At 41.0% G+C, this 18,571-nt stretch overlaps 1 long non-coding RNA gene across 1 annotated transcript in view; it reads left to right on the top strand.

Moving 5' to 3' along the window:
• Nucleotides 1-2,746: 2,746 nt before the first annotated feature.
• LOC132386163 (uncharacterized) overlaps nt 2,747-18,571 on the top strand; it is a 53,546-nt gene continuing 37,721 nt past the window's right edge. Inside the window, exons 1-2 of the long non-coding RNA XR_009509420.1 lie at nt 2,747-3,172; nt 13,753-13,845. This is a non-coding gene — a long non-coding RNA (uncharacterized LOC132386163). The remainder of the gene's footprint in view (nt 3,173-13,752; nt 13,846-18,571) is intronic.

Raw genomic sequence — 18,571 nt, forward strand, 5'->3', positions numbered from 1 at the left:
TGGTTGAGGATGGGGCGGATGGAAAAGAATGTGCGGAAAAGTGAGATCACCTATTCCCAGGATCTGTAAGAGTCATTTCCACATGGGGATGTTCAAAGGGACCTGGGTGTCATTGTAAACAAATCACTTGAGTTAACATGCAGATACAACAAGTAATGAGAGGGGCAAACAGTATTTTGTCCTGTGATCCAGGAGGAGTGGAGAAGAGGGGTACAGATATCTCGGTGGGTTCTGTAGGGTCCTGGTGAGAGCACACCTTGAATGTAGTGTCCGTGTTTGGTCACACTTCCTCAGGAAGGATATCCCTGCAATAGAGGGAGTGCAGTGACTGTTCCCCGCACTGACTGTGCTGGTTCCAGGGATGGAGGGTTGGTTATGTGAGAGGACAGTGAGTGGACCGGGTCTGTATTTCTTGCAGTCAATGAGAAAACGAGGAAATCTGTTAAATTCTTTCAGGATGTGACAGACAGTAGGCAAGGAGTATCTTTCCCCTGAATGAGAGTTCCAAAACTGAGGAAAATACCCTCAGAATGAGGTGTAAATCGCAAACACGAGAGAATCTGCTGATGCTGGAAATCCAAAGCAACAAAAGATGCTGGTGGAACTCATGAGGACAGGCAGCCTGTATGCCAAAGAGTAAACAGTTAACACTTCGGGCCAAGACCCTTCCATCAAATCACAGTGTGAAGGTTCTCAGCCCAAAGCATCATTACTCTTTTACATCAGAATGCGGTGACATGCATTCAGGATGGAAATAGAATTATATCTCTTTAATCAGAAAATGAAGAATTTCTGTATTCGCTGTATAAGTAATCTGGAGCCTCAGGTGCTGGGTTGTGTCAAAGCTGAGATCACCAGTCTCTGGGAGAGTTTTCGTCACTCAGTCCATAAGGCCACAAGATATAGGAACAGAATTCAGCCATTTCGCCCATCGAGCCCGCTCTGCCATTTCATCATCACTGATCAATTTATCCTCTTATCTTCCCTTGTATCCCTTTATGCCCTGACCACTAAAGAATCTATGAATCTCTGCCTATACCCAGTGATTTGACCTCTCCTGCTGCCTGTGGCAAAAATTCCACCGATTCACCACTCTCTGGCTGAAGGAATTCCTCCTCCTCTCCATTCTGAAAGGATATTCTATTTTGAAGCTGGGTGGTCTGGCTTTAGACACTCCCACCACAGGAAAAATCCTCTCCACATCCACTCAATCAAGCCCTTCCACTATTTGATAGGTTTCAATTCGGTAACTCTTCTTTCTCCAACGTCACGGGGAAGAGAGGCCCAGAGCTATGAAACGCTTTTCATATGACAAGCCATTTAATCCTGGTAAAATTCTCCATTTGTGACGTCATGTCAGCAGAAAAAGTTCTGGATTTCAGAGATTTTTGTATTTTGGAATTATGGACAAATCTGTAAACCTCAATCATTAACCCATGCTATCCCAGGCACACAGATGCAAAATAAAGACAGATGTAAATTTAAAGCAGGAAAGTGGAACCTTACGAGGAGGTGAAGCCTGATTACAAGGCCTCAGAACATTGTACTCTCCAAATGGTCAAAATACAGCCAAGTAACAAGTTCGAAAATACCCACAACATGCAGTATTACAGTGCCTCTGATTATCTTCGTCCATGGGATAAACACAAGCTGGGTCTGATCAACCCTGGCTCGGTCACCTGGGCAAGAGAGTCTCATGATTAACGACCCGAAACCCCCAATGACCCCAGGTTGCAGTACTGATGATGTGTCCCTTTGCACACCCGGTTCTTTAAGCCAAGTGGGAGTCAGGCCACGTTAATGAAAGGCATCGGCTAGATTAAATTGGCTCCACTACACTACCCTATCCACCATAGTCCCACATATCTCACCATACTAAACTCCACAGCTTTATCTCTTCCAGCCTGACATATACATCCACCAGCCCTACCCTCAAACCCAATCCTAAGAAGGGGCACCCACCGCTTCTAACCCTGGCCACACACCCACAAACCCGAAGCCGAGTGTACGGAGGAGTAAGATCCAACAAAGGCAAGTGTTGGACCTGGTGGATGAAGGCATGGGCCGGATCAATGTGGCAGCGTTGCGTGAGACTGAATCGAGAGTGACGAGATGAAGAAGCACAAGAGGGGTGATTCTCCGACTGCCCGCATAATCTTTGTTATTTTGATTTTGTTCTGATAGTCCTCTGTCTATTTGAATATGTTGGTATAATTCATATTTAATTCCAGTGTTTCTTGTCAATGTTGTGTCTGATGAAATGTGTCTGTGAATGCTGCTACAAATCCGTTGTTCCTTTCTCCTGTGTGCATAAATAAACTCGATTTGAACTTTACTTTGAAATGTCCAAATCTCTCCTTCGCTCTCCTGCTGCCTTGTGTCATGAACTGAACGTCTTCGTGTTTAATTTTACAATATTTCATCTAATTTTATTTTCATACTGCTTTTGAAATTTGCGTTTCCCTTTTCAATTGCAGCCCGCACCCCCGCCTGTCTCTGCCCTCTGTCCTTCCTCCTGTATTAAACGCAGCGCGAACCGTCACACATTGGTGCCGCTTCCCATCCCCCAGCGTTCCGCTTGGTGATTCCTTTCTCCAAGCAGCCAATCGGAATGCTCAGCGTCACCATTCTAATTAACATACTATTTTGTGCGCTGCCTATTTAGTCCGAGCTCCGAACAGTTTCTGATTATTATTGTGTTTGAAACCGACGGGGAAGTGCCTGATCCTCCGAAACCCGCTCCCAAGAAGGGCGCCAAGAAAGCTCCGTCCAAACCGGCGAGCAAGTTTGGCAAGAAACGCAAGAGGTCGAGGAAGGACAGTTACAAAGTGATGAAGCAGGTTCTCCCCGACACCGGCATCTCCTCCAAGGCCATGAGCATCATGAAATCATTCGTGAACGATATCTTCGAGCTCATCGCGGGTGAGGCTTATCGCCTGGCCGACTACAACAAGCGGTCCACCATCAGCTCCCGGGAGACCCAGACCGCCGTGCGCCTGCTGCTGCCCGGGGAGCTGGCCAAGCACGCCGTTTCCGAAGGGACAATGGCGGTGACCAAGTACACCAGCTCCAACTGAAGACAAGTTTACTGACAAAACAAACGGGAAAATCAAAGAATCTTTTAAGAGCCACTCACGGTTTCATTAAAAGAATATTGCGACATGGACTTGAGGTAAGCTTGAAAATTGCTTTTTGATGCGCTCATTCAGAATCTTATCTCCGTTACTCAGAAATTGCTGTCCACTATTCAGCAGAATCCAGATTTCTCTGTTACATTCCTGCGTACTGCACAGGCATGGAATCATGACGCACTCCTTCCCTGTCATTTCCTCTCGGTCATCAGGTTTCTCTGAAGAAGACACTAATTATTGCTTCTGGTTTAATAACCGTGAAGAATGCGGTTCTTTGAGCTTTGTCCCATTTTTGTTACCTCTCTTAACCCCATTCCAACCCGAGAGCTGAACACTCACGGTTTGTTCAGACTGTATTTGTTAAAGCCCCACTTTCTGAAGGGCCATCCGTTGGTAAACTGACTTGAGTTTACACAATGACCGTCCGCGAACATTTATAAATTGAAAGAAATCGGTGAACTAAATCTCCAGACACCGTGGCAATATTAACTACACTTAGTTTAAATCTGTTTCACCAATCATAAACGTCCCGCTACATTTCTCCAGACTGTGTATGAAGGGAGAATACGCATATTTCCGGAAGCCAGAATTTTTCACGGTCAAGACTCCAAGTTTATTTCTGATTTATCAAATCTATCTGACGTTGTATGTGTTCAGGAAACCTGGCTTCCCACATTTAAATTCTTCCTTCCAGGATTATATTGTAATTAGGCGTGATAGATTATTTCGTAGAGAAGGTGCTATTGCAAATTTTATACAGAAAGGGAGAAGGCATACAGTTGTGGATGTGAATGAAATGTATGAGACACTTGTAGAAGTATTTGATTCAACAGGGAGCGACATTAAAGAGGTATATTATTATAACCATGGTGGAAAGCTTTCGATTGATGTGTTAGAGTATATGTAGCTCCAGCTCACTGAGGGTTGTATGGTTGGGGCTTTTAATGCATAGACTTCACTGTGGGCTTGTTCTCAGAATGATGGTGCTTGTTTGATTGCAGAAGAGTTTTAGATATTTCACTGTGTCTAACTGGTGGGAGAGTTATGAGATTTAATGTTCATAATAGTTCTGAAATTGCTGTAAATTTAACTTTGGTTTCAAACATTCATGCTGCAGTGAGTGAGTGGTATGTCATGGGAGATGAAACATTGGGGAGTGATCATTTTCCTCTATTTATAAGCCTGGGTTTAGACCAAGATGCCTCTTTGAGGAGGTGGAATTTCGGTAAAGCAAATTGGAGAAGTTTTAATGTTTTATGTGATGAATGGAACATCTGTTTGGATGGAATGGAGAGCATGATGTCGATTTCTGCAAAGAAAGGTTCTCACGTTATTCCTCAAATTTGCTGGAAGAGACTCATATTAAAAAGTGCATTAATAGGAGAAAATCTGTACCATGGTGGACGGAGGAGTGTGCAGAGGCAATTATTGAGAAAAATGTGGCATTTTGGAAAGTTAAGAAGTATCACTGTCCGCGTGATCTTATTAAGTGTAACAGGTCACAGGCCGTGGTGAGGAAAGTAATGAAGGTTGTGAAAAATATTTACTAGAGGTCATATTGTGCTAGAATTCGAAGGACTATTAAACTTGGAGGTGTTAGGGGAATGATAAAGAAAATGGGGGTGAGGGATTCATAGGGTCCCAGTATTGATTAAAGAAGGTGATACAATTGTGACTGAAACGGAGAGGGTTTAGTTACTGGCTTGGTCATTTGCTGTAACTCATAATCAAAATAATGAAGAGACTAAACAATGTAGGGATAAGCTGTTAAGTGAATACCCAGACTTGTTGGAAACCTGCTGTAGCAATGACAGTGATGTAGAGTTTTATTTGTGTGAATTTAGGAAAACGATTATTAATACTGGGCTGACGGCTCCAGGAAAGGATGATATATGTTATTGCATGTTTAAACGTATGGCCGGAGCTCTTTGGAGATAATATTACATTTTTGAATCCTATTTGGCATTCAGGCCATCATCCCTCCTCATGGAAAATTGCAATTGTAGTGTCTATTCAGGATCCTGGTAAACCCCTGTTGGATCCTCCTAGTTATAGATAAATATTCCTGATGTCCCATTTGTGTAAACATATGGGATATATGGTATTAGAGTGGTTGAATTATTTTTTGGAAAAGGGAGGGGACATGTTGTTGTTAATATACTGGATTAGTTTGAGGGGAGAAGTGCTGGTTCAACAGCACATGTCCCAAAAGCAGTCAATGTTTTTATGCAGAAATCTCAGCATCTACTTCAACACAGCAAGCTTCCAGAAACAATATAGTCAGTGGAAATGTCAATCCATCGCCTCCTATATTGTCGCGATGAGGCCACACTCAGGTAGGAGGAACAACACCTTGTATTCTTGCTGGTCAGCCTCCAATCTGATGGCATGAACATCGATTTCTTGATCGTCCGGTCATGCCTCCCCTCCCTCATCATTCCCCATCCACTTTTCCCTCTTGTCGCCTGCCCATCACCTCCCTCGGGTGTTTCTCCCCCCCCTTTCTTTCTTCCACGCCCTTCTGTTCTCTCCTATCAGACTCGCCCTTCTCCAGCCCTGTAGCTCTTTCACCAATCAACTTCCCAGCTCCTTACTTCATCTCTCCCTCTCCCAGTTCCAGTTATCACTTTGTGTTTCTCTCTCCCCTCCCCCACCTTTAAATTTACTCCTCATTGTTTGTTCCCCAGTCCTACTGAAGAATCTTGGCCCAAAATGTAAACTGTACTTTTATCCACAGATGCTGCCTGGCCTGCAGAGTTTCTCTAGCATTTTGTGTGTTCTTGGATTTCAATAACTGCAGATTTTCTCCTCTTTATTACTCAATGTCAACAGGCATTCTGTATGACAACTGTCGAAGTCTCACTGCAGATATGAAACTCGAGGTTCGGCAGATGCTGAGAATAAACTGCAAAGTAACACACAAAGTACTGCAGGAGCTCAGCAAGTCGGGCAGCATCTCAGCAGAGAAATAAACAGTCTAGGTAGGATGAAGTGTTTGGGCCCACAATATTCACGGTTTATTCCTCTGCATAGATGCTGCTGGGGCTACTGAGACCCGCCAGCATTTTGCAAACATAAACTTCTTTTTTTTCAGTCAATCAGTTTCCAGATGTTGCTGAACTTTCATTTGTAGCCTCATCCTCCTGCTCTGGTTCCCTCTTTCTACTCCCCATCAACTCGAACCTCCATCACATCTAGAGCCTCCTTTTTGCTGACCCCACTTGTTTCTGCTCCATCGAATATTTACCCACCATTCTGCTCATACCTTAGAGGAGAGTATTGTATTGCAACAGTCTGGCTGTGTGAGGCACGGCCCTTCAAAATCAGTGAAAATCACCCAAAACAGTGAATGGAGAAGGGCAGAGCCTATATTACCAGCAATATCGAGGAGCAGATAGGGAAACAGATTCTGGAAAGGTGTAAGAATAACAGAGTTGTCATGATGGGAAATTTTAATTTGCCAAATATAGATTAGCACCTTTCTAGAGCAAGGGTTTTTATGAGGTGGAGTTTGTTAGGTGTGTTCTGGAAGGCTTCTTGACACAATACGTAGTTAAGCCTACAAGAGGAGAGGCTGCACTTGATTTGAAATGAACTTGGTCAGGTGTCAGATCTCTCAGTAGGAGAGCATTTTGGAGATAGTGAATATAATCCTTTCTCCTTTACAATATCATTGGAGAGATATTCGGAGCAGACAAGTTAGAAAAGAATGTAATTTGAAAAATGGGAATTATGAGGCTATCAGACAGGAATTTGGAAACAAATGCTCTCAAGGAAAAGTACGGTAGTGTGGCAAATGTTCAGGGAATACTTGAGTGAAGTTCTGCAATAGTTACGTTCCCATGAGACACGGAAGTGATGGTAGTGTGCAGAAACTCTGGTGTACAAAGGCTGGTCAAGAAGAAAAGAAAACATTACTTCTTACTTCTCCTGACAGTAAGAGTGTTCACTTTGATTTGTAAATATGTGGATTTCATCTCCAGGCACAGTGAGGATATAAAATCCCCATTTGAATACACTCAGATATGAACTGATTGTTCATAGTCACAGTGCATTGATTACTCTTCACAAACATGTCTATCCAAATAGAAACTATTTGCGCCATTGCAAAATACTCCACTTGAGGTTCCTCCCCTCCCTGAATCACAATATATAGGGGACAACCACCTAAATCTGATACAGCAGCTCAAAGAAAGCAACTTCCATTTCTTTGTTACAGGTACATCTGATTTTTCTGAGTCTTTCTGAAGTAATTATTGTCAAGCATTAAATGTAGATGGCTTCATTGGTAAATTGGAAGATGAAGAAACAATTGATGGAGCTGTGGATAGTGTGGAGGACTGGCAATAAATACAGCAAAATGTAGATCAATTGCAGATATAGGCTGGGAAATGGCAAATGGAATTTGACCCAGATAAATGTGACGAATTGCACCTCAGTAAGGCAAATGCAAGACAGAACACTGTTATGGGCAAGGTCCTTTAGTGTTGCTGAGCAGAGAGATCATGGCATCCTAGTTCATTGCTAGTTGTAAGTAGCTACACAAGTTGGTATGTTGTTTAGAAATAGGCTTACAACATGCTTGTATTTATTATTCGAAGCATTTAGCTCAATAGTCATGTTCCTACTTTGTAAGACTCTCGTTGGGCCACATCTGGATGACTGCATACATTTCTGGTTGCCCCACACTTGGAAGGATGTGGAGGCTTTGGAGAGGGTGAAGAATATGTTTACCAGGATGCTGCTTCATTTAGAGGGTGTGTGCTATCACAGGAGGAGTAATAAAATGTTGTTTCCACTGGAGCTCCAAAGGCTGAGGGGTGATCTGATAGAGGATTGCAGGAAGATGGAGGGTATGGACATGGTATAGGCAGGAAGGATTAGTGTTTGGGTGTTTTTGATTTGCTTTATAGCTAGTTCATCACAACATTGTGGCCCTAATGGCCTGCTGTTGTGCTGTACTCTTCATTGTTCTATGTTCTCCTTAGTTCTCAAATTATTTTCATAGCAAACTGACCCATTTGACAGTTACCTTGTAGCTGTTGGTTAAATCCTTTGCGATTTACAATTTGCTATTTCTAAACTCAAGGTAAAGATTCCATTTAGTATTTTAAATCTCTCACAATATCATTAGACATTTTGGATCTTAAACCACAAAAGCAGCAATGACGTTAAATTAGTTTCGTCTTTCCATGTTCATGAGATGTTCTTCTGCACACCATTGATTTAACATGTGGTAATTTAATAGCACCTTTCTGTCAGCTTAAACAGTCTGACATATCACAGAAACAAACGTTTTCACTGATAGAACTGCCAATGATCAAATGACTTATCTTTAAACGCTTTAAACTCTTGTACATGAAAGTGGCTGAAGGCTCTGATATTCTCAATCCACCATGCCTGGTACAAATGATCAATCCATGGTCAAAGTCACTAAGATCTCATTTCTCTCCTATGTTGTTGTTTGGTCTCAACAACAAATGAATCTCTTGACCATTCTTGCATGCTTTTATGCATTAAGTTTCATCGACAATATTGGATGATGAGATATCGGCACTAACAAGAGTAATGGGATGTACGGGTGTTCCTAATAAAGTGGCCACTGAATGTACTATGCTCTGCTTGGGCTGTCCTGAACCATTTCTCTGTCATTGAGGTATTTTAGAAGTAGAGTTTCTGATAAATTGGAAACACAGCAACCAACCTCACACATGCAGCAATGTTATGCCCTGATAGAAAGGAAAATGACTCAAAACCAGGGAGAACTTGCCCATCTTTTCCAAGGTATATGGAAATCACTCAAGAGGCTTTAACATATCTGCCTGGATTCATTCAGGATGGCATTGAAATAGCATCCTAGAATTTGAACTGTTCACTCGATTGGACCTCAAACCCACGCTATAGCCTCAAGGAAATAATCACACCACCTTGTCACTCTTGACACTGTTAAGAACTCAGCATAGAAACAACTTTAGGGAAATGGAAAACAATCAGCTCAGCAAAGGCAGCAGTACAGGAACTTGCAGCTCATACTGAATGGAATCTAAATTCATACTCTCTGTGATTAAAGAAGAGAATAGTAAATTTAATGTTATTCTATCTACAATTGAAAGGTGTCCTGAAGTTGTCTTCAAGGCTACCAGAGTCTGTACTTCTGCAGATAATCTATTACCTTCAGTGACAGTGTCTGATTGTACAAGACAATATGTGGGAACCGAATTCAGCACAGATATACTATAGCCCATTGTTGAACACACACAACTTAAACTAGAAAAATACAGTATTGCCTTTAAAACTGATCTGATTTACTGTCCCAGCTATCCAAAGATAAGTCATCCTTGTCATATAGTAGTATGTCTGTATTCATTTTACCTGTATTCTCAGTTTTCTGAAATATCCTCCCTCTCAATTTGTAGTTTCCAAAAGTCATAGGAGCAGAATTAGGCCATTTAGAACCAACGGGTCTGCCCATCATTCCATTTTGGATGATTTATTATCCCTCTCAACCCCATTTGCTTCCCTTGCTGCGGAACCTATCACAAACATATTAATGAATAATCTATCAACCTCTGCTTTACCCATCCCCAATTACATAGCTTCACAGCTGTCTGTGGCAAGCAATTCCATAGATTCACCACCTTCTGGCTCGAGAAATTCCTCCTCATTCCTGTTGTAAAGGGACATACTTCTACTCCAAGGCTGTACCGTCTGGTCCCAAACTCCCCCACCACAAAATACATCCTCTCTACTTCGGCTCTATTTAGGTCTTCCAATATCCATAAGCTTTCAATGTCCTTCTTTTCTCTTTACCAGAGCTATCAAAAGTGAGATTTCTTCCTCCAGATAATTGCCTTCCAAAAAACTCTTGTCATCCTGGTGTTTCTCCTGCTGATTGTTAACACTGAGTTTTCCAATGCCCGAGGGGTCAGACGACTTGATATCAGATTAAATGGTAATGCAGAGGGAATTTCTTCACAGGTAGGATTGTCTTAGCTCCACTTCTTTAACCAAACGAAACAACATTCCTCTGCAACTTGCTCCAACCACAGATCATTGATCGCACAAAGCACATAAAACTAAATATTGTCAAAAATAAGTGCATAAAATATAACTCACAATGCATGCAGTGTGCAGCACATTAAAAAACAACTAACAGTAGAGAGCTCACTGTCCTGTGATGAGAGGTCGGTTGTGGCAGGGCATTCATTGGTTTTGTAACCTAATGGAAGAAGCCTATTACCCAGTCTAGCAGTCGTAGTCCTCAAGCTGCAATGCCTCCTTCTCGATGATTATAAGTCAAAGAGATTGGGAGATATGTGCCAGGGATCCTCAATGATGCTTTGGGCTTTGACTAAATCAAATGTGTCAGATAATTAATATTCCAAACAACATTTTATTTAAAGTCAAACATCTATTTTTTGATATAATGAACATACTGAAATGCAATATAAAACATTAATTTTTCCAACTCAAATTGAGTTTATTCTTATTATCATAAGTTCAGTGAGGTACGGGTTCAGTGCCAAGGAAAATTTGCATGCAGCAACATCACAAAGATGAAGGGACAGACAGCACACAGAATATAGATTATGCATTAGGTCTACCTTAAGTCATGCCATATGCAATAAAGTCGATTTGCCATCATGAGTATATATTTTCAGAAGTTAATTGGCTGGAATAGTAATGAATGGGAGATTGGTTTGACTAGACAAAATAGATGAATGTCACTTGAGGCAGGCATCCCCAAGAGTGCTGAAAACATTGTCAATTACAATTTCCCACGAGACGTTACTCACGGACAGTTATAGAAAATCGTGTAGGTCTTGTAATGGAAATGTTCCCATGATAGTTCAGGGTTTATTCATCAAGAAGATACTTTGATTGATGTACCAGTTGGGTGGGAGGTGGACGGGGTAATATTTTGGTAATATTTTCTGAGGAGCTGACTGGTCAAACTAAATAGTGAGAACTGGTGCCGAATACTTTCCTGTGTTCAATGGTGGGTGAGGTTCACCAATGACGGACTGGGCCATATTTAGTACATATTACAGGCTTTTCCGTACAATGGCATTGATGCTTCCATATCAGGCCAAGATGAAACTAGTCAATAAACTCTCTAACAGACATCTGTCGAAATTAATCAACGTTTCAGATAATAATTCAAATTTTGTCAAGCTTCCAAGAAAGCATAGCGTTTTTGGTGACATTCCAAATCTCCTCAAATTCCTATTGAAATATAGCCGCCGTCACACCTTCTTTACAGCTGTATCAATATTTTGGGTCCAGGTTAGCTCCTCGGACATACTGGCACCCAGGATCTTAAAATAGCTCCCTCACTGCATTTCTGATCCCTCCATGAGGATCAGTGTGTGTCATTCACTCAACTATTATGTGTCATCTGTCCTCATACCCGAACTCCGGAAAACACGTTGAGGAATTCTTCCATGGGCAAAAAGTCAATGGTCTGAGATAACTGAGCAGCAAGTTGACTTCACAATTCTTTGTTAATTGTCAATTCAAATATGAGCGAAAGTCTGAGAATCAGATTCCCACGACACAATAGGTGACTTTGTGGTTTGTTAGAAGTAAAGGTCTGTTACGATCTATTAAGAACAGTGCATTCCAGTGATCCACTACTCTCTGAATAAATAAAACCCTACGCCTCACATGCCCTTTGAACACACGCCTTCTCACTTTAAATGCTTGCCCTTTGGTATTTGACATTTCAACCCCGGGAATCAGATACTCCCTGTCTACTCTATCTATGCCTCTTTTAAACTTAGAAATCTTCATCGGAATTCCCCTCAGGCTATGGTGCTCCAGAGGAAACAACTCACCGTCCTTTCCAATTGTATCCAGTCTCAATTGTAAGCCAGATTGACGCTGTGGAAATACAGCTCCAGAAATATGATTTTTATTTCTGCAAGGAGCATGTGTGTGTGTGGCAAATATCCGTCGACATTTCCTGGTACATGCTTCAGAGCATCGACTGATGATAAGAGGATGCTCACCATGACACTGGAGTAAACTCCAGATGTCTCCTTCTCCTGTGTAGTAAAGGACTTCAATTTGCTGCAGGTTCTGAGTTATCATAATTCGAAAATGAGCAATGCTAAAAGTTCAGGTGCAACTGTTCTATTTAAATTTTCTGCCCATTACACTACTGGTGTTTTGGCAGCAATAAAGGTCTTCCTTCTTTGGCTGTGTTCAGGGCTTCCTTCATCATGTCAGTGTTACGCCTGTGACAATAGACAATAGGTGCAGAAGTAGACCATTCAGCCCTTCGAGCCTGCACCGCCATTTTGAGATCATGCCTGATCAATTACTATTAATACCCTGTTCCTGCCTTGTCCCCTAATCCCTTGATTCCCCTTTCCATAAGATACCTATTTAGCTCCTTGAAAGCATCCAGAGAATTGGCCTCCACTACCTTCCGAGGCAGTGCATTCCAGACCCCCACAACTCTCTTGGAAAAGAAGTTTTTCCATAACTCTGTACTAAATGACCTTATTTAATGATCCTCTTTTTAAAACGTTTTTTATTGCGTTTTCAAATAATTACAGAAAGAAAAACAAATATACCCTTAGCCCCTCCCCTCTAACAACCCTACAGAAAAAAAGAAAATGAAAAAAAAGAAAGAAAGCGGGAGTGCCTGTATATCTGAAGATCCCCACATGCTCCACGGAGTTCGTAATAACTTTATTATATATACGTATTTCTTTCCCCAAATAACCAATTATTTTATCTTCGGAGCAGTCATTTGAGATCTTAAGCTGTGTTGCCTTTAAGGCATTTGTTTAGTTTATTATACTTTTGCTTTAGTAATTGGTTTGTTAACATTTTCTAGTTAAAGTTAAGGTTGTTTAAAGTAAATTCGTTTTCTGTGATATATAGCGGCATGCGATGACGTCACTCCCGGTTTCGCCGTGTGTTGTGGGAGAATACCGGTTTGGAGAAACAGGAAGGAGGGGGCTTATGTGTACAGTATCAGCGCGAGAAAAGTTTTCTTTCTACGCATGAGAAACATTAGTGAATCAACGCCCTAAGTTCATGAGATAATCGATATGTTGAATTAAAAATGTTAACGCTGATTCTGTTAAAAGTAATGATGATTGATAAAGTTTATGTTTTTTGTTATTTAAAGAGTTGCGGATAGTTTGTGTTGAAATGTATTTAAAGCCAGTCAATGGCGTGGGTAGATTCTGACTGTATGTTGCAGTTTAATGTAAGATTGTTGTTGTCGTTTTACTTTTGCACGTGTTTATGATGTAAATGTGATGTCAAGAAGGAAACAAATACAGTATATTTTTTGTATTGTTTTATCAACAGTTTTCACCATACCTTAATGTGGAAGAGTGAACAGTAAATGGTTAATCTTACTGGGACCGCCTCATTGATTGGTTTATGCTTGGTGTTTAGTTCAGAGTTATCTTACAGCTGTGCGAGAACACTACATAAGCATTTACGAGAATGACACCATCTGATTTCAAATCCCAGAAAATCCTGCAGTCTCGTTCCTGCAGTTCTTCCATTGGAGTGAAAATCATATAGTTATTGGAGATGATGTATGTTGCCGTATGTCGATTACAATAATGACATTTGTGCTGTTCATTTTTTTCAGACAGCTGCACCATAGACCCTGAAAGTGACATCAGGAATATCTTCTCCGCAAGTTACAGTGAGCATCTGGGTTAAATCTGATCAACAGCACAAGGTCAGAAACTTAGTGTCACTACCAAAAGTTCCAGCCAATAGAAGTTCAACACTGTATAATGTGTGTTAAAGAAATGTGAAATAGTGCAACACTTGTAATAATAATTAACAATCAATGAAACATACAAACAATGAGTTCTTCATTAGCATTTATTATAAGACTGGAAGTGGTTACTACTGATATTGGCAACATTTATTCACCATACCTAATATCTGTGCTCTTGAGATTGTCCCCATTAAACACAAAATTATTAAAAAATAATTAATTTTAGACGTACTTATTTAAGACCATATGACATAAGAGCAGAATGAGATAATCGGGCCCATTGAATCAGCTCTGCCATTCAATCACTGATGATCCTTTGTTTTATCTCCTCCTCAACCCCATGAGAAAGTAAGGATACATGGGATCCAAGGAGACATTGCTTTGTGGATCCTGAACTGACTTACCCCCAGAAGGCAAAATGTGCTTGGAGACGGGTCATATTCTGCATGGAGGCCAGAGTCCAGTGTTGTGCCTCAGGGATCTATTCTGGGACTCCAACTCTTCGGGATTTTTATAAATTACTGAGATGAGGTAATTTAATGAGATGAGGCATTAATAAGATGCAAAACTGGGCTGAGAAATGGTAGATGAAGTTCAACCCAGATAAGTGTGGCCTGGTTCATTTTGGTAGGTCAAATATGATGGCAGAATGTAGAGTTAATGCCTAGACTCTTGGCAGTGAGGAGGATCAGAGGGATCTTGGGGTCCCAGGCCCAAATTTTCTTTAAATAACTATTTATGGTTCTTAGTAATTGTTCCATCCAAATAAGTAAGTTTATTTCTTACAATTTTAAAAGGAAGGTTAGTATTAATTGATACTAAATGATTCAATAGAATAAGTTCACTCTTATCCTGAATACTGACTAAAACAGGAGACAAAAGAATGTACGATAGCTAATAAAGTCTCAACATTAGGAATATAAAGCAAAAGGTCATCGGCATAATGCAAAATTTCTAAGGTAAGGACATGTTCGGCACAGCTTTGTAGGCTGGAGGGCCTGTATTGTGCAGTAGTTCCGTGTTTCTATGTTTCCTCAACATTTCATGTCCCTCCACCAATATTCCTAATATCTGCAAACCTGGCAGGAAAGCCATCTATTCCTTCATCTAAGTCATTATTTACAGCATAAAAATAAGTGGCCCCATAGGAACCCTGCGGATCACCACTAGCCACTGGCAGCCAACCAGAACAGGATCCATTTATTCCCACTCGCTGCCTCCTACCAATCAGCCAATGTACTACCCATGTTAGTAACATTCTTGTAATACCATGGGCTCTTAATTAAATGCGCAGCCTTCTGTGTGGCACTTGTGTCAAAGGACTGCTTAACGCCCAGATATACAAAATACACTGCATCCCCTTTATCTATCCTACTGGCATTCTCATTAAATTATCGCAAAAGGTACATATTTTTAGCCAGATGGTGGTGGAATTATGGAATTCGTTGCCACATACAGTGTGGAGGCCCAATCATTGAAGGTGCTTAAGGAGGAGATTGATAGGTATCTAATTAGTCAGTGTATCAAGGGATATGGGGAAAAAGTCGGAAATTGGATCTAGATGGGAGAATAGTTCAGCTCATGGTGGAGTGGCAGAGCAGATTCAATGGGTCGAATGGCCTCCTTCTGCACCTTTACCTTGCTTGAAATGTAATATGAATTATTAATAGAGTAAACGAATAGACTATAAAGAGACAGTACTTAGCTCATGACGAATTAATGTTGTCACAAATAAAGTGACTATGAATCACTGATTATTTCTACTTGGCATAATTTATAATTATTTAATTATTTCTGGTTAAATATTGCTATATTTCTACAGAATTCCTGCTTAGTATGAATGTAACGAGACCCAATTTCCTTCGGGATCAATAAAGTATGTCGTTCAGTCTGTCTGTCTGACTGAAGTTTCTGGCAGACTGAATTCCTTCCGATGGATCATTGCTGGGAGTGCTCGTTCCATTTGGGCAGCTCGCCATCTACAACACAAGTTCAGAAATATTCATTTGTTACTGAAAGCATAGTACCTTAAAACCTGGAATACAACAAATGATTAATATTGAATAGGATAAAAAAAACCTGACACATAAAGGTTTGGACCAAGAGGAAGTGGATTATGATGAATGTTAAATTGTGCCAATGCTTGAAATAAGGGATGGCAATAAATAAAGGGCTGCAAGAAGACCACAGACATGTCATCAGGTTTGAAGGACCATGTGCCTCAATGACCCTGAGTTCTATGTTGTCTGGAGTCAGGGCCTTCTGCTTTAGCTCTTGGTAGTATCAGCCATACCTAACAGGTCAATAAGTAGAGGCCAGGCGAAGAGATGTCCATGGGTCCTGCCCGTTCGGGGTTTCAGTTCAGCAATAAAAATTCAGACTGGTAAATAAAAACTGGTCTGGAAAAGCAATAAAGAATAATTCTACATCTGAGTGTAACTGTATTCCTGAGTCTCCACATGAAATGCATACTAGACAGTAGAGAAAACTAAGTGGAAGTACTGACATGATGAAGGAAGCCCTGGACACAACCAGAGAGGAAGACCTTTATTGCTGCCAAAAACACCGGTAGTGTAATGGGCAGAAAATATAAATAGAACAGTTGCATTTGACTTTCAGCATTGTTTGTTTTCGAATTATGATAACTCAGAACTTGTAGTAGGATGCAGAAAATTTAATTCCTTTACTGCACAGAAGAAAGAGACATCTGGAGTTTACTCCAATGTCGTGGTGAACATCCTCTTATCATCAGTCGTGTGCTCTGAATCATGCACCAAGAAATGCTGCTTGATATTTGCCACACACACATACTCCTTGCAGAAATAAAAATCTTATTTCTGGAGCTGTATTTCCTCAGTGTCAGCTTGGCTTACAATTGAGACTAGATACAACTATTGTATTATACAATATTAATTAAAGTTCATAATGTGCTCCTTTGTTGCCTTTACATAGATCTAGTTTTATCAAGAGAACAGAAACATTCCCCGACATGTGACACAGCAGACTCTGCTTAGCTAATATTATAGACTGATTACTTTTGTTGAAAGTTATCAATATACGTTATCAAATGACAAATTTAATTAAATTACAAAGCACTTCAAATCACTTCAACAGGACTGACGATTTGGTATTCACTTAATGAGTGACATGTCAACAGAAACATTGAGAAAGTTTGTAGTATGATACCAAAGCAAAACGGATTATTGTGTAATGTGGGCATTGATTGCAAATTGATTGGAACTCATTGTCCTGTAATTCTGTTTGAGGCATCATGGTCGTGGAATTATGGAATTCGTTGCCACATGCAGTGTGGAGGCCCAATAATTGAGGGTGTTTAAGGAGGAGATTGATGGGAATCTAATTAGTCAGGGTATCAAGGAATATGGGGAAAAAGTCGGAAATTGGAGATGGGAGAATACTTAAGCTCATGGTGAAGTGGCGGAGCAGACTCAAGGGGCCGAATGGCCTACTTCTGCTCCTTTACTTTGTCTTGTCTTGACATGTGAATTATTAATATAGTAAATGAATAGACTAAACTCAGAAACAGTGCTTAGCTGATAACGAATTAATGTTGTCACGAATAAAATGACTATGAATCACTGATTATTTCCACGGCATAATTTATTATTATTTAATTATTTATGGTTTCATATTTCTATATTTCTACGTGGGCTTTTCCGCCGGCTTTCACTATTACGCTGTTACAGGAGTTCTAGCCTTTCTTCTGGTGCGTCTCCAGGAGCTGTTCCCCAGACCCTCTTTTATCCCCACTCATAGGGTCTCAGATGTCACTCAGGGTGGAATGATGCCATCCCCTAACCTGCCCACGTTGCCTGAGGGCATCCACGAAGCATAGTATTCAATACACAATTCCGCCTCCAAGAAACAATGACCTTTTCCGTGGCTTTGTATCGCTGGGGGCTAGGACATTCCAAACTTCTCTCACTCATTTCCTGGGTCTCCTACCCTGACTTAATAGCGATCTTGCAATTCTCAAAAAGGAAGAGGGAGAAAACAGAGAACTATCGGCCTGTCAGCCTGACATCGGTGGTGGGAAAGATGCTGGAGTCCATTATTAAGGATGAAATTGTGGCATATCTAGATAGCAGTGACAGGATTGGGCCAAGCCAGCATGGATTTACCAAGGGTGAATCATGCTTGACTAATCTGTTGGAGTTTTTCGAGGATGTAACCAGAAAGTTAGACGGGGGAGATCCAGTGGATGTAGTGTACCTTGATTTTCAGAAGGCATTTGATAAGGTCCCACATAGAAGATTGGTGGGTAAAATCAAAGCTCATGGCATCGGGGGGAAGGCATTGACATGGATAGAACACTGGTTGGCAGATAGAAAGCAAAGGGTAGGTGTGAATGGGTGTTTCTCAGAATGGCAGGTGGTGACTAGTGGGGTGCCACAGGGCTCGGTATTGGGACCACAGCTGTTTACCACTTACGTTAATGATTTGGATGAAGGCATATAAAATAACATCAGCAAATTTGCTGATAATACTAAGCTGGATGGCAGTACGACATGTGATGAGGATGCTGGGAGAATTCAGGGTGACTTAGATAGGCTGGCTGAGTGGGCAGATACTAGGCAGATGGCGTTTAATGTGAATAAGTGTGAGGTTATCCACTTTGGGAGTAAGAACAGGAAGGTAGATTATTATCTGAACGGTTTAG

Source organism: Hypanus sabinus, unplaced genomic scaffold, assembly GCF_030144855.1.
Source record: "Hypanus sabinus isolate sHypSab1 unplaced genomic scaffold, sHypSab1.hap1 scaffold_1045, whole genome shotgun sequence".
Lineage (NCBI taxonomy): Eukaryota > Metazoa > Chordata > Chondrichthyes > Myliobatiformes > Dasyatidae > Hypanus > Hypanus sabinus.